The 12346-nt window shown below is 48.0% G+C and overlaps 1 protein-coding gene across 2 annotated transcripts in view; it reads right to left on the bottom strand.

The window, feature by feature from the left end:
- Positions 1–11356, bottom strand: part of Hapln1 (hyaluronan and proteoglycan link protein 1) — a 69221-nt gene extending 57865 nt beyond the window's left edge. For both annotated transcript variants that reach the window (XM_023701004.1, XM_004640938.2), the window contains exon 1: positions 11183–11356. The gene's annotated coding sequence lies outside the window, so the exon portion shown is untranslated. The remainder of the gene's footprint in view (positions 1–11182) is intronic.
- Positions 11357–12346: the final 990 nt, after the last annotated feature.

The following is a 12346-nucleotide window of genomic DNA, read 5'->3' on the forward strand; positions in this document are numbered from 1 at the left end:
ACACACACACACACACACACACACACACACACACACACACGCAGTTATTAGTTAAAGATGCAACCAATTCTACCTAGCAGGGGAAGGCAAGGCGTCGTGGGCTGTGCTGTCAATGACACTACGACGGAGCCTGTGTCCGACCAGACAGAGACGCTGACACGGGCTTCCCACTGGAAGAAAAGTGCGTGAGCGTAGTCAGAGGAGTAGAGCTGCCTAAGCGGTCGGGAGAGAGGATGAATATTCTGAAAGTTTAACTATTCTGATCTTTGGGATAATGGGTATGCACTTGGGTGCTAAGAGACCTGATTTCCAGGGACCTAAACAAGTTTGTGTAATACCGTCAGCTATCCTGGGCTAGTCATACATCTCCAGTCACCATTTGTGCTGCCCTTTGCAACATAAAATGTCATTAGGTAGTGATGGATGTGGACACAGACATCTCCACCTGCTTCTGTGACTTTGTCTGGGTGACACTGTGACCACAGAGCACTCACGGAGACTGCAGGACCCGAGGGACACTAGCACTCGCCCAAGTCATTGTCCTGGTAGCAAGGCCCACTGCTTTTCCTCTAGGCCTGAAAACGTCACAAGCAGATAAGCACGGCCCAGGGTGTAAGCAGGCCAGCCCAAGGACTTGACGTTTCCAAACCTGGAAAGGAAAGCAGACTCTCCAAGAGGCTGACTTCATTATTTGGGGGTTGGTCTGCCTGGGGTCTGTGTGTCTGGAACATTTTCATGTTCTCTTTGCATCAGCAGCTGCTCTGTGATATGGCTGATTGTGTGTGTGTGTGTGTGTGTGTGTGTGTGTGTGTGTGTGTGTGTATTATTGTTTGGTGTTTATCCTGTTCAGCTTTGTAGTGTTTCTTGAATTCTGACTTCATGGGGAAGTCAAAATAATATATATTTTTCTGGTTTTAGGGATCAAACTCAAAACCTTGCACTTACTAGGCAGGTGCTTATGCCACCGAGCTATCTCTTCAGACCCAAAAGAACTGCTTCTGCGTGATTGTTTTGCTCATGTGCTGCTTCCTTTTCTGCGAAGCCAGTGTGCCAAGGCCTCCATCTCACATGTCCCGGGTCTCCTCTTTGGTGTCACTCAGCCTCTCTCTTAGGTTCCAGCCTAGTCCCTTCGTGCAGCTCTATTTTCCAGTTCGCGTCTCATCTTCTATGTGCTTCTAAATGTTGGTAAACTCACATATGCAGTTCTTAATTTTAGTTGCATTTCTTTTTTGGATCTCGTACTTTCTAATAGATTCCTTTTTGATGTTGTTTTCAATTCTTTGTTACAATTCTGTATCTTAATTATCTAATTTCTTAGGCATTGTAGTCACCTGGGCTCTCTGTCTCATAACCAATAGTTAGGATACTTCATGGCCTTTTGTTCTTTTCTGGTCATTTAATCCCATCAGCTGGGAAGGCAAGTGCTTTTAGATAAAGCTAGAAAGATGACCTAGCACTTTGTCACCAAGGACCTGTGCGAGTGCAACAATGTGGACCTGATTTTTACAACGATGCAGTGACAATGAAGAGTTTTCTGTTGGGAAGTGCTTTCCTATGTACCCTTTAGAAAGATGGCCTGGTGCTCCTGTGAAGGAATGCGCTAGAGAAACAAGGCAGAGCAGGAGCCCAGGAGGTAGGGTTTCCAGGAACTGAACCCCAAGGGGCTGCTGACAGTTGATGGAGACAGACAGAGGGGTTATGGGGCAGCATCCACAGGAGGACTCTCCTATTTCTGTGCTGGGAAACTGGGTGTAGACCAAATTCATTAACAGTGGGAAAGCCCAGGATTTTCAAATTCAAGAGAAAGAAAAACGTTCATCTGGGACTTGTGGCGTTTGGGTGCTGAGCCGTCCTTGCAGTGGTGGCTAAGACACTGGAGGCATTTCAGATAGTGTGCGGACTGCATGTCATGCACATGTTAGCGAGCGAGGTGTCATGTGCAGAGAGACAACGGGGCGAGCGCCCTGCAGAAGCCACCGGGACACACCCGCTCAGAGAGCCTCTTTAGGACTCTGAATGGAGCACTAGAGGAAGTCCTGTGACCTGGCGGGTGTGGCAGCACAAAGCAGGGGAGGTGATCGTGGAGCAGATGTGGTCCTCGGTAGGAAGCGTCATCAAGGACACGTGGAGCAATTCCCGGTGACCTGCCAAGGAGCATTTCACTGGGGTCGCTGAGGGTGATTAGGTGAGGCAGAGCGGGGTGGGGGGTGACCCCCGGTGGTTCAGGAAGTACAGAGCCTGGCTTGCGCACAACCTGAGTGTGTCCTTAGCACGAGCACGTGCTGGAAGACTTGTCACCAGGACAGGACCGCCAGAAGGGGTGGAGCCTGCTTCACGGGCAGGCGTGTTGGGAAGCGGAATAGACCCGGGAATGTGCTCCTGGGAGAGTCAGGCTGGCCCTGCACAGTGCTCCCGAGAGCCTGTACTCGTAAGTGCCAGCCTGGCCCAGTTTCCTCTGGCTCCTGCCTGTGCTTGGGCTCTTCTGCACTCACGTCCCCTCTTGCCAGGCTGCCCAGGGAGTGAAGCTTGGTGTCGCTGGCCAGAAGCAGGACCGGCTGCTGAGCCTCCAAAGTGTGGAGCCCGAGGAGCCTCTTGGCACGAGAGGTCTGACCTGGGGTACTTCCTCATAGAGACAGAAAAATGGACCAATGTGTTTGGGGGGCTCAGATGAAAAGGAGCAAGGTGGACAACGTAGGGGACTTGGGAAGAGAATCAGGGTGACCCCAGGAGCTGGGAGCTGACAATTCCAGATGTTATGATTTTTATAACTTATATATGAGTAAACCTCGGGGTTGCTGCTTCTCCTTTTCTTGGAATAATTGAGCCAGGCTCCCTCCGGTCCTGGTGTTGGTAAAGAGAGAAACATGAGCCAGGCTTGAACCAAAGCAAATGAGTTCAATTTCGCACATGTGAAGTTCAAGAAACTTATGGTTAAGTCAGACAGAAAGGTCACATCGACTGGGCAAGCCTGTAGATAGGGCCGAATTCATCCTTTCAACATAAACTTGGGAGATACTGAATAATTTGTAATTTAGTGATTTTCTTAAAAATGATATGCTATTTTGTTGGCAAATTAAATCTGAAAAATCATTGCATAATGTATTTATCAGTTTGTTCTTGTTGTTGAGGTAGATGACATTTTGGGGTAAATGAAAAGTAATTATCAGGTTAGAAATAACCCGAGTGCCAAGTCTAGGTGTCATTATTACTTTAGGTAATACCTCCACGAACCACATGGTGGCAGCCAAATGACAACATACATGCAATGTGTCCTGGAGAACAAGCCCTGTGGCTGCTGTGTTCCTCAGTGAGAGTAAGTGAAAGGGTGTTTGTTTGTTTGTTTGTTTGTTTTGTTTTTCTGGAACAGGGGATTGAATTTAGGCCCTTGCGCTTGCCAGGCACGCACTTATTCTACTGAGCCATCTCCCCAGCCCCCTGTGAGAGTTTATACCCATTGTGCACAGTGCCTTTTTCTGAATGTGCGCTCTTTCATTTAAAATTCATTTTTGGTTCTATTACTATCACTTATGTGAAAAATAGAAAACACGATCAGTAGACTAGATGAGATCTTTACAGGAGACATTAATATATAGCGCATGTAATGTCACTGTTATAAATGTGCTATAAATTTGCATATTGATGAGTATATTTAAATTGAATAATTTTATTCACATCATTTTTTTGTATATTTATCTCACTAGTGAAAAGAAACTTGTTAAGACTGGGAGCACAGCTCAGTGGTAGGGGGCCTGCTTAGTGTGAGCAAAAGCTCTCTACTACTGTGTGCACACAAGCCCGCCAACCAGCCAGCCAGCCGGCCGGCCAACCAGGCAACCAACCAGCGAACTCTGGAAGCAAGTGTCTCTAAGACTCATGGAGAAAGTTTTGTCTGGCATATTCTAGTTTTAGTAACTTCAGTGGGAAGTTACTTGCCACTTAGCCAATACAAAATTAACATCCAATTAAATGTGGACCTCATAAAAATAAGATATTTTTGTTTAGTATAATTGCAGCCTATGCAATATGGAGACACATTTATACTAAAATATTACATGGTTTCTCTTATTTGAAAAATATAAATAAAGAGCATAACAAAAGATGACAAGAAAGAGGGAGACAGATATTTTGCAAAAAAACAGCATCAGAAACAAGGCAGGGAGTGAAGGAGTGACACAGGACCAAGAGTCAAGGTGTCCACACAACACTCCCCACCACAGGGACCATCACTGTGTACCACAAACACGCACTAATGAAAATAAAAGCTTAAACAATTACTCACATATTCATCATAGTTTATCTGGCAATTCTACTGAGAGTGAGGGAAGTATATAAAAAAAAAAAATAGTAGGCTCCTGAGAAGTCTAAGAAGCCTGAGATTACGGCTTCCATATCTGGTCTACGATTTAGAGTCTGCAGCAGCAGGGGCCAAGGAAGGAACAGCGGCTGGAGCCAGCCTGGTCCTGCAGCCCACTCACTACTGTGGGGGCTAAACAACCCCAGCGAGGGGTAGCCAGATGCCCTGGGGGTGCCCATGAGCACCACACACGTCGGTGGCTGATTTTTTTAAACACACCACCGCCAACATATATTTAAAGTTAGGTCAGTATTGGAGAAAATTGAACAAATAACTGCAATTCAGACATCATGGGTCTTACTCAGGGTTATCATTATGAAAATCTGTCATTAGAACATCACGGCTCAGAAATGCCATTTTAATTTCATTTAACTTAACAAACATGTCGGGCCCCTCCATCGGTGGAGGACGAACCTGAACTGTGGAATACAGAGGTTACCAGAACCTCGCTAGCGGTCCCTTCAGAGGACGCCCTTCAGTTGTTGGTTAGGAAAGGTTAGTGGCGACGTGCTCGCTTGCTGGATTTCTTATGAGTTTCAGTTGTGGTCACAGCGTCTCCCTTCACTGTTTCCTGATGCGATCTATTCTGTTTTCCAAACCATTTTCAGCTCTCATTTTCAAATCTTGCTTCCTGTGGCTTAAGATGCGTGTGCTCCGCGCTCCACTTATGTAGGTCCCTGGCTGGCCCCAGGAGCTTCCTGAATTCGGCACATTATGTCTGCTGACGCTTGCCTTCTCCATGTCCTCCTCCCCTACTGACCTGCAGGCCTTTCCACGCGATCAATCGGCACTCAGGGAACCTGTGTCCCAGGGTTTCTCTCTAACCTCCAACCTCAGCAACCCCGTAAGTCGCACCTCCCTTGTTGCAAAAGCTTCCTATCTGCCTTCCTGTCTCTAGTCTTGCTTTTCTCATATTTAAAGGTTTGTTAAATCCATCAGCTAATTCTACTTACACTTGAAGTCTAATATTGTAATTATTATTTTAATCTGAGAAGAGTTTAGACTGCTAACAACTCTGATGGACAAGGACAAAAGTGAAGAAGAGCCAGAATCGGAATCAGGGAATGTGCTGCAGTCCAGAGACATTGAGCCGCCTGGAGTACAGGCCTTGGAGGTCGCCGAAGAGACCCCGGCGGGCCCCTGGACTCCACCGCAGGGTCATCAGGACCAGTACTGCAAAAATTGGTGAGTACATTCTTAGGCTATAAGATCAAAACAGTATCTTTTAGGAACATCAAACTGTAGTGAAATAACTTAATGGGACATAATTTAAGGATGGGAAACACCCAGTAAGGCACAATGCTCACTGTGCCACACGTTAACTGCACACGCAATGAGAAGGAACGTAAACGTCTGATTAGTGTGACTTTCACAGATCTAAAGCAGATTTTCACTATTTTTCTACAAACTTTCCTAAAATCTTAATCAGTATAAATATGAAAAATTTCTCTAAAACTAATTGGACTTAAGGGTTCTGCAGACATTTTTTTTCAAGATGTTGCCCCCAACACACACCTTCAATGCGATGAGTAATTTACTGTGTTTATTTCAAACAGACCACTGTCCTCTTCCTCTCCATGACTCTGATGGGTCCCTGAGCCCAGTGCGAGGTCTCTCCCCATTTCCCCCATGAGGCCTGCAGGCCTGGGAGGCGCTAGAGCTCAGACAGTGGCACCGAAGCAGCTGGGGGTGCTGCAGGAGGTGCACAGCCAAAGCACCCTAGTGCGGCTCAGGCCTAGGCTGTGGGGACTCCAGGTGCCCTCAGGGTCAGAGGAATGAGCCAGCTGACACCCTGCTGGAGCCTGGAGTCTCTGAGGTCCTGGAATAGGCCTTATGGGATCCTTCTGTCATCACGTAAGGGACAGGGACAACAGAGACTGAAGACCTGAAGACCGTAGAGGATTTAACTAGGCTGCATTATACCCTTTAGAGTCAGGATGGGAAAGCCTCCAGATGTTTTGAATTCTTTTTACAGAAAACAAAACATTTTTTTAAGAGATAAAAGACTTGAAATGTATACACAGGAATAAAACTCATTCACACTTAAGTGTGGTTAAGAAATCAATAAACTAGGGAAGTGTCAGGTTCTCTTGGGAGTACAGGGGTGTAGTATAGAGTCTTGATTTATGAGTTCGAGGGGGCTGGAAAATTTAGATAAGGTGCTAAGGAAAGAGACCCAGGGGACTAGGAGGCGAATCTCACCTACTTGGCAAATTTGCTGGTGGTTCCCGGTGTGTGCCTGTCTGGCTCCTACACCAACCTGAGAACTCGGTGAGGCAATTAAGATGCCAGCCTGGGGTGGTGGCTCCCTGCTGGACGGCAGGCACTGAGTCAGCTTCTCAGTGTGAGGTCAGCTGTTGAGCCTGGAGGATGGCTGCGCACAAAGGCATTTTCGCCTCCTCCACCCACCCTCACAGACGGAATTGCCTGTGAGAGCCAGAGACCACCGGCCGTCCAGGAAGACGATGTTTGAAGGCGCACGCTCAGAGTTCTGTCAGAGCTGAAGTGGTGAGCGACCCTGCTCTGGCTGTCACGTCCTTCAAAGTGCTCTTCAGGGTCTTGCAGCAGTTTGAGTTTATCACCAAGGCCACTGGCTTTCTGTTCATCTGGGGGTGGATCTCTCTAGCATTAAGTGAGGCTGAGCCCGGCACCTAATGCTTGCACAGGGCCTGGCAAATGGCCATTGCTCGGCACATTTGCACCAAATAAAGACATGAACGATCCAGCGAGGTGACTTCTCAAAATTCAGAGCAATATTCACAGGGAGAAAGAGTCATAGAGCTTGGATGGAGACTGAACAGAGACATTTTCTCTAAGGCTTTGTGGACATTCTTACTTACTTTCCTTGGGTCACAGTAGGAGTTCAGTTACAACCGAGGAGTCACTGGCGCCCTTCTTGGGTATTCAGGCTTGGCAGAGGGGAAGCGTCCCTCCTGACAAGACGCGGGGCCTGCTGTCACGCTGTTACTCTTGCTAGGGAGAGTTTTGTTTCTGTTTCGTCAGTGACCTCATGGTCTTCTAGCAGCGCCTCTTTCTCAGTTATCCCCCCTGCTAACTACAAAATCCCGGCTTTCTTTAAGAAACACAGCTGGGAATCGTAAATCCAGCAATTCCACTCACGTTCCCATCCGTGGATGAAGCCATCACATAGAGTTATAAGTGAGAACTCCGGCCGTCAGCCATGAAGCGGGTTCTCTCAGTTCAGTCAGTTAAAGTTTATCCTTGGCTAGTTTTGCTGCATCATCCGCAATCATTAAAACTTGTATCAAGTTTTATAAGCCCCGATTACAGGCCTCTTCAAGGCCTCTGACTTTTAGGCAATCTGTCCCTGCTCTTCAGTGGCTATGAGATTCACTCTAAATCTCACCGATGATCTGATGAAATTATTAAGATAATTTCTTCTGTTGGCCAACGGTGCATTGGAGATGAGTACCAAGAGAACGTGCTTTATCTCACACGCCTGATGGCGTTGCGTCTGTCCATCTCCACTGACCAATGCAGGCTATCATTTTGTGGTATTCATGAAAAAAGGACTAAGTGAGAAACTGTTTGGCAGCTGGTACTCCTGCCATACCAAAGCCAAGGAATCCCTGGAGCCAGGCGCCTTCTACCGAGCAACAGCCCGCCTGGCGGCACCTGTGGACCACACCCCGGGAGCTCAGCAAGGGACCGATTGGTCCCTGTTTCCTACTGAGACATTTTACCTTCCAATTTGCATTTCGCCACTTGTCTTGATTAACAGCGGATGTGCTGAACACTACTGCTATTAAGTCCTAGATCTTAAAAGAAGCCAGTTGAAGTAATCATTCATATGTTTCCTAGAGAAAAGTTTTCGAAATGGCAGCATTCAGAGGAACTCACATTCTGTGACAGCTCAATACTTCAGTGGTTTTCTGTGTAACTGTCGTTGTCGAGGATTTTTTTTTCTTTATATTATCAACTGTATCAAAGTAATTTTCTTGCTTTAAAATTGTATACAGATAAGCATAGATGAGATTATCCCACATTCTAATTATTGATTAAGAGTAATACCTTAGAAACTATATGCCACTACCTAAGAGCGATTTTTACTATTATTCTTTTGCATTTAATGAAAAACAGAAAGCAAATGTAATAAAATGCTCTAGTTCCAGTGTACTAACTTTTTGAATTAGCAGCCATTTACCCAATTAAACTAAGTAATACGGCAATTTATTCCCTTCTGAGACACGGGATTCCAGACAGTCAAGCTCTCGAGCCTCAGCATGACGCCTTTGAACAACAATCTTCGGTCAGAACTCAGCTGTGGCGGAGCCCACCTTCTCAAGGAGGCAGGAAGCTGTCAGCAAATTACCCAGTGAAGAGTAAATCCATTCAAAATGCAGCTGTGACGCGTTTAATAGAGTGGGTGATGCCTCGAGGCCTAAACTCTAACAGTCGCTTGCTTTAGCCTGTCCTCTGAGCCCGTACCTCAACTCCTGGCATTCAGCGGTCAGTGAAATGAAAAGTCCAGTTTTTTGAGGCTGGTGAGAAAGCATTCTTTAACTCGTCCACGAGAGGGCGACCGGAGATCACACTTCACACATTTACCCGCCACAAATCTCATTCACAGTGTAAATGAAGAGCTGCTTTATTAATTTATACCATGGCGTCCTCTCTACACCTAATATTTGTTTAACCAGCTGTTTCCTCTAATCCTCCTTAAACACTATTGATTAAAATCCTGAACATCCAGGTTCCCGTTTCTCCCTGCTTCTCCCAACAATATTTTGCTGCCTTCACACAGCAGGCTAGGTCTGTTCAAAGGGCAGACACTAAGTACTGTGGTTAGCAATCCTGACTGCAGGATGTCGGAGAATTAATGAGAAGCAACAGAAGACCATAATATAAAAGTTAGTTTCAAATTTGCCTTGCATTCTGTTGCAATTCTATTTGGTGGGATACCGTTAACCTTGAAAGGTAGTGGGGGTTGGGGGGAATACACACGGGGCAAAAGGAAAGGGAAACTAGTGTGTTCCTAAGACAGGCCTCATTTTCTGAATATGGTCTTGTTCATCTTGGAGAGATGAACTCCAAGGCCACCTTATGGCTCAAAAGGCTGCTTCAGCTGCTCAGAAAGACCACAGTTCCACACCCAAGATGCTGAAAGGCAGGACTGTTTGAGGATGGGCTGCTGACAAATTATCCTTCTACACACGCCACATGTATTTATCCTGGATGAGTTACTTGCTCCCAAAGCAAGGAAAATGAAATGAAACCACTGGCATATAATTAATTGATTCTTCTCTGCAAAAGTTTCCCCAGTCCCTCTAAATTTCAGTGTCGGCCATTCCTCTGAGAGAGACAGGGCCTGCTTGAAAAATAAATGGGTCCCTTTATAAGAACATACTCTTCCCCTCTTAGCTTCTCCTTGAAAGCACAGACCCACGGGGCACTCCTGGGCACCCACTCAGAATCCTGGCCCCGGGGACATTGCCTGGCCCCAACCAACCCTTGAGATGGTTGGTTTTCTCTTGTTCAGTTAACTCTCAGCAAAAGCAGTTCTCACCTCGTTCTCCTGTCTGTAAGCCACTTACAGTGCAGTGTGGATATCACCAAAAGGGAAAGACAGGACCCTGCAGCTCATTCATTTAGCTGAAGCAACTGAAAGTTTAAGGCTAAGGACTAAAGTTTAAATGTTCAGTCGTCCCTTGGCATCCGTTACTGAACTGGAGGAAAAATATTTTCTCTTTCACATATATAAGTGGATCTGAAGTTGAGAGCCGATGTCAGGATTAAGGAAAGCCATGCTGCAAGCTTCCCAGAGACAACCATAGCAATGTGTTCTGGGCTGACGCTACTTGGACTTTATGGTTCCGTTAAAATATTGAAGTCACTAAAATGTGCATAGCATTACTTCAAATTTAAGACCCGGAAATCATCAAATAGAAATGGTTACCAGAAGCTACATTTGCAACAAATAACTACTTCATTCAGTTAGAAATTAATTCACAGGGTTCATTTCTTCAGAGCCCTTGGCGGGCAGGACTTGTTTGACTTCATGACGTCACAGTGGAACATGCACCAGAAGGCTTCCCACCCTGAAAACTCCCAAGTGGACTGGGCACTTGGTGTATTTTTCCAGTGATAAATGAAAATAAAACAACTTATTTTCCAAATAATAAACCGTCTTATTTCGAACACACCATCCACATCCAATGGAAAGAGACAAATTATGCCAATCTCCAAACCGTTCCAATTGGCTTTCAGTGCTGAGCAGTTTCACTATTCAAATAAATCCTTCCAACAACTTCGACAAGTAATCTTAAGGACTATCACTGTAAAGATTTTTCAACACACCATTCTATGTATAAAATGCGTCATAACTGTTCTGAATTTTATATTAAACAGAAAAGCCTACACCACAATAGTGCATCAAAGCTTGTTAAGCTAGCAGGCACCACCTCGGAGGCAAGGGACTTCTTTTCCGTGTAAGTTTTGATATTCCCTGAGGCCCAGCCCTGAGCTAAGTGGGCATCTCCGCTTGCCAGCCTTGCCTGGAACTGATACCAAGAGTCTCTTTTTCACCTCAGGTGCTTGGTGAAGCACACATGGAGACCACCCTTGAGCCCGCAAGCCGTCCAGAGCAGAAAAGTAGAGTGAACGCTTTCCCCGCTTCCAGATTGATCAAGCCTAGTTGGCTGCAGGAGTATTTCGTTTGAATGTGAACCTTAAAAATGCTGGGGAGTCCCATGGAAGCCCAGTGCGAACGAAAGAGCTGAAGAAACTTGTTACTGTCTGCTCTGCGGCCTGAATTCCTAGTCCACAAGCCTGGCCCAGAGAGGAAGAGAAAGTACAGGCAGGTTTTACCTGGTCCTGGAAGCCCGAGGCTCAGATCCCCTGGTCCTCTGCAGCGGGAGGCTGGGGACGGAGTGAAGCCCGCGCGCCTGCTGCTCACCTTAAGTTTGTCTCTGGCTGCGTGTGGGTGTGGGTGTGCGTGTGGGTGCGCGCGCGCGCGCCCGTGTGCAAGAATGTGTCTTTGTGGCTCCGGATGGCAGAGGTCCTCGGCCAGGGGAGGAGGCGGTGCGGCCGTCCGTCCCCGGGAAAGTCATCCTGGGAGCCCCCAGTTAGGGCCGAGCCCCAGGGGAGGAGCCGCCCGGCCGCCTCGCCCAGCTCCCGCCCGCGTGGGCCCGCCTTCCTCGGGCAAGGGGTGCCGGGTGCCTGGCGACCCAGCGAAGTGAGGGTCTGGCCCCCGCGGGGTCCGTGGGGGCGGGTGAGACAGGGCGGGCGCTGCCACCCTCGCCTCCAAGACAGCGGCTCCCCAGGCGGCGGAGCTGAGTTTCCTGCCCTCTGCCCGGGACTGGACGGCTGGGCCGGGAGGAGAGGGGAGGAGAAGGAGCAGGGCACAGGGCGAGGGTGAGGGGGCGCCTGGGAAGGGGCACCCGGAGTGGAGCCCTGTGAGCAGGGAGGACGCACACGCACGCACACAGCACACGCACATGCCAGAGAGCGCACACACAGCACACACACGCCACACACACATACACACACCACACGTACATCACAAACACACACCAGATACCATGCGCACACACCACAACCATACACACCTTGCCATACACCCTAAGCACACCAGACACACCAAGCCCGCGCGCGCGCGCGCGCGCGCACACACACACACACACACACACGCCTGCGCGCCACACCTCAGGCCTCTACCCAAAATAACCACGGGAAAGACGCCTCCTGAACAAACACATTTATTATAAGGGGGAGCACATAGGACCATTGATTCAGGCCTTGGGGAGCCCAAGGTTTGGGGAGGAAACGGCTTCGTGTTTCAATAACAGAGAGGCCTTTGATGGAGCCGGGGAAAGGGAAAGGCGGGCAGGAGGCACCGGCTGCAGGAGATGCCTGGAGGCCCGGCTGTGGCTGACTGAGAGCAGTGCATCGGTCCTCCAGCCAGGGCGGGGACCAGGAGTGGGGCTCACCAGGGATTGAGGGGCACAGGAGCTCTAGGGCAGGGGCTCTGGG

Source organism: Octodon degus, unplaced genomic scaffold, assembly GCF_000260255.1.
Source record: "Octodon degus isolate 3935 unplaced genomic scaffold, OctDeg1.0 scaffold00129, whole genome shotgun sequence".
Taxonomy (NCBI): domain Eukaryota; kingdom Metazoa; phylum Chordata; class Mammalia; order Rodentia; family Octodontidae; genus Octodon; species Octodon degus.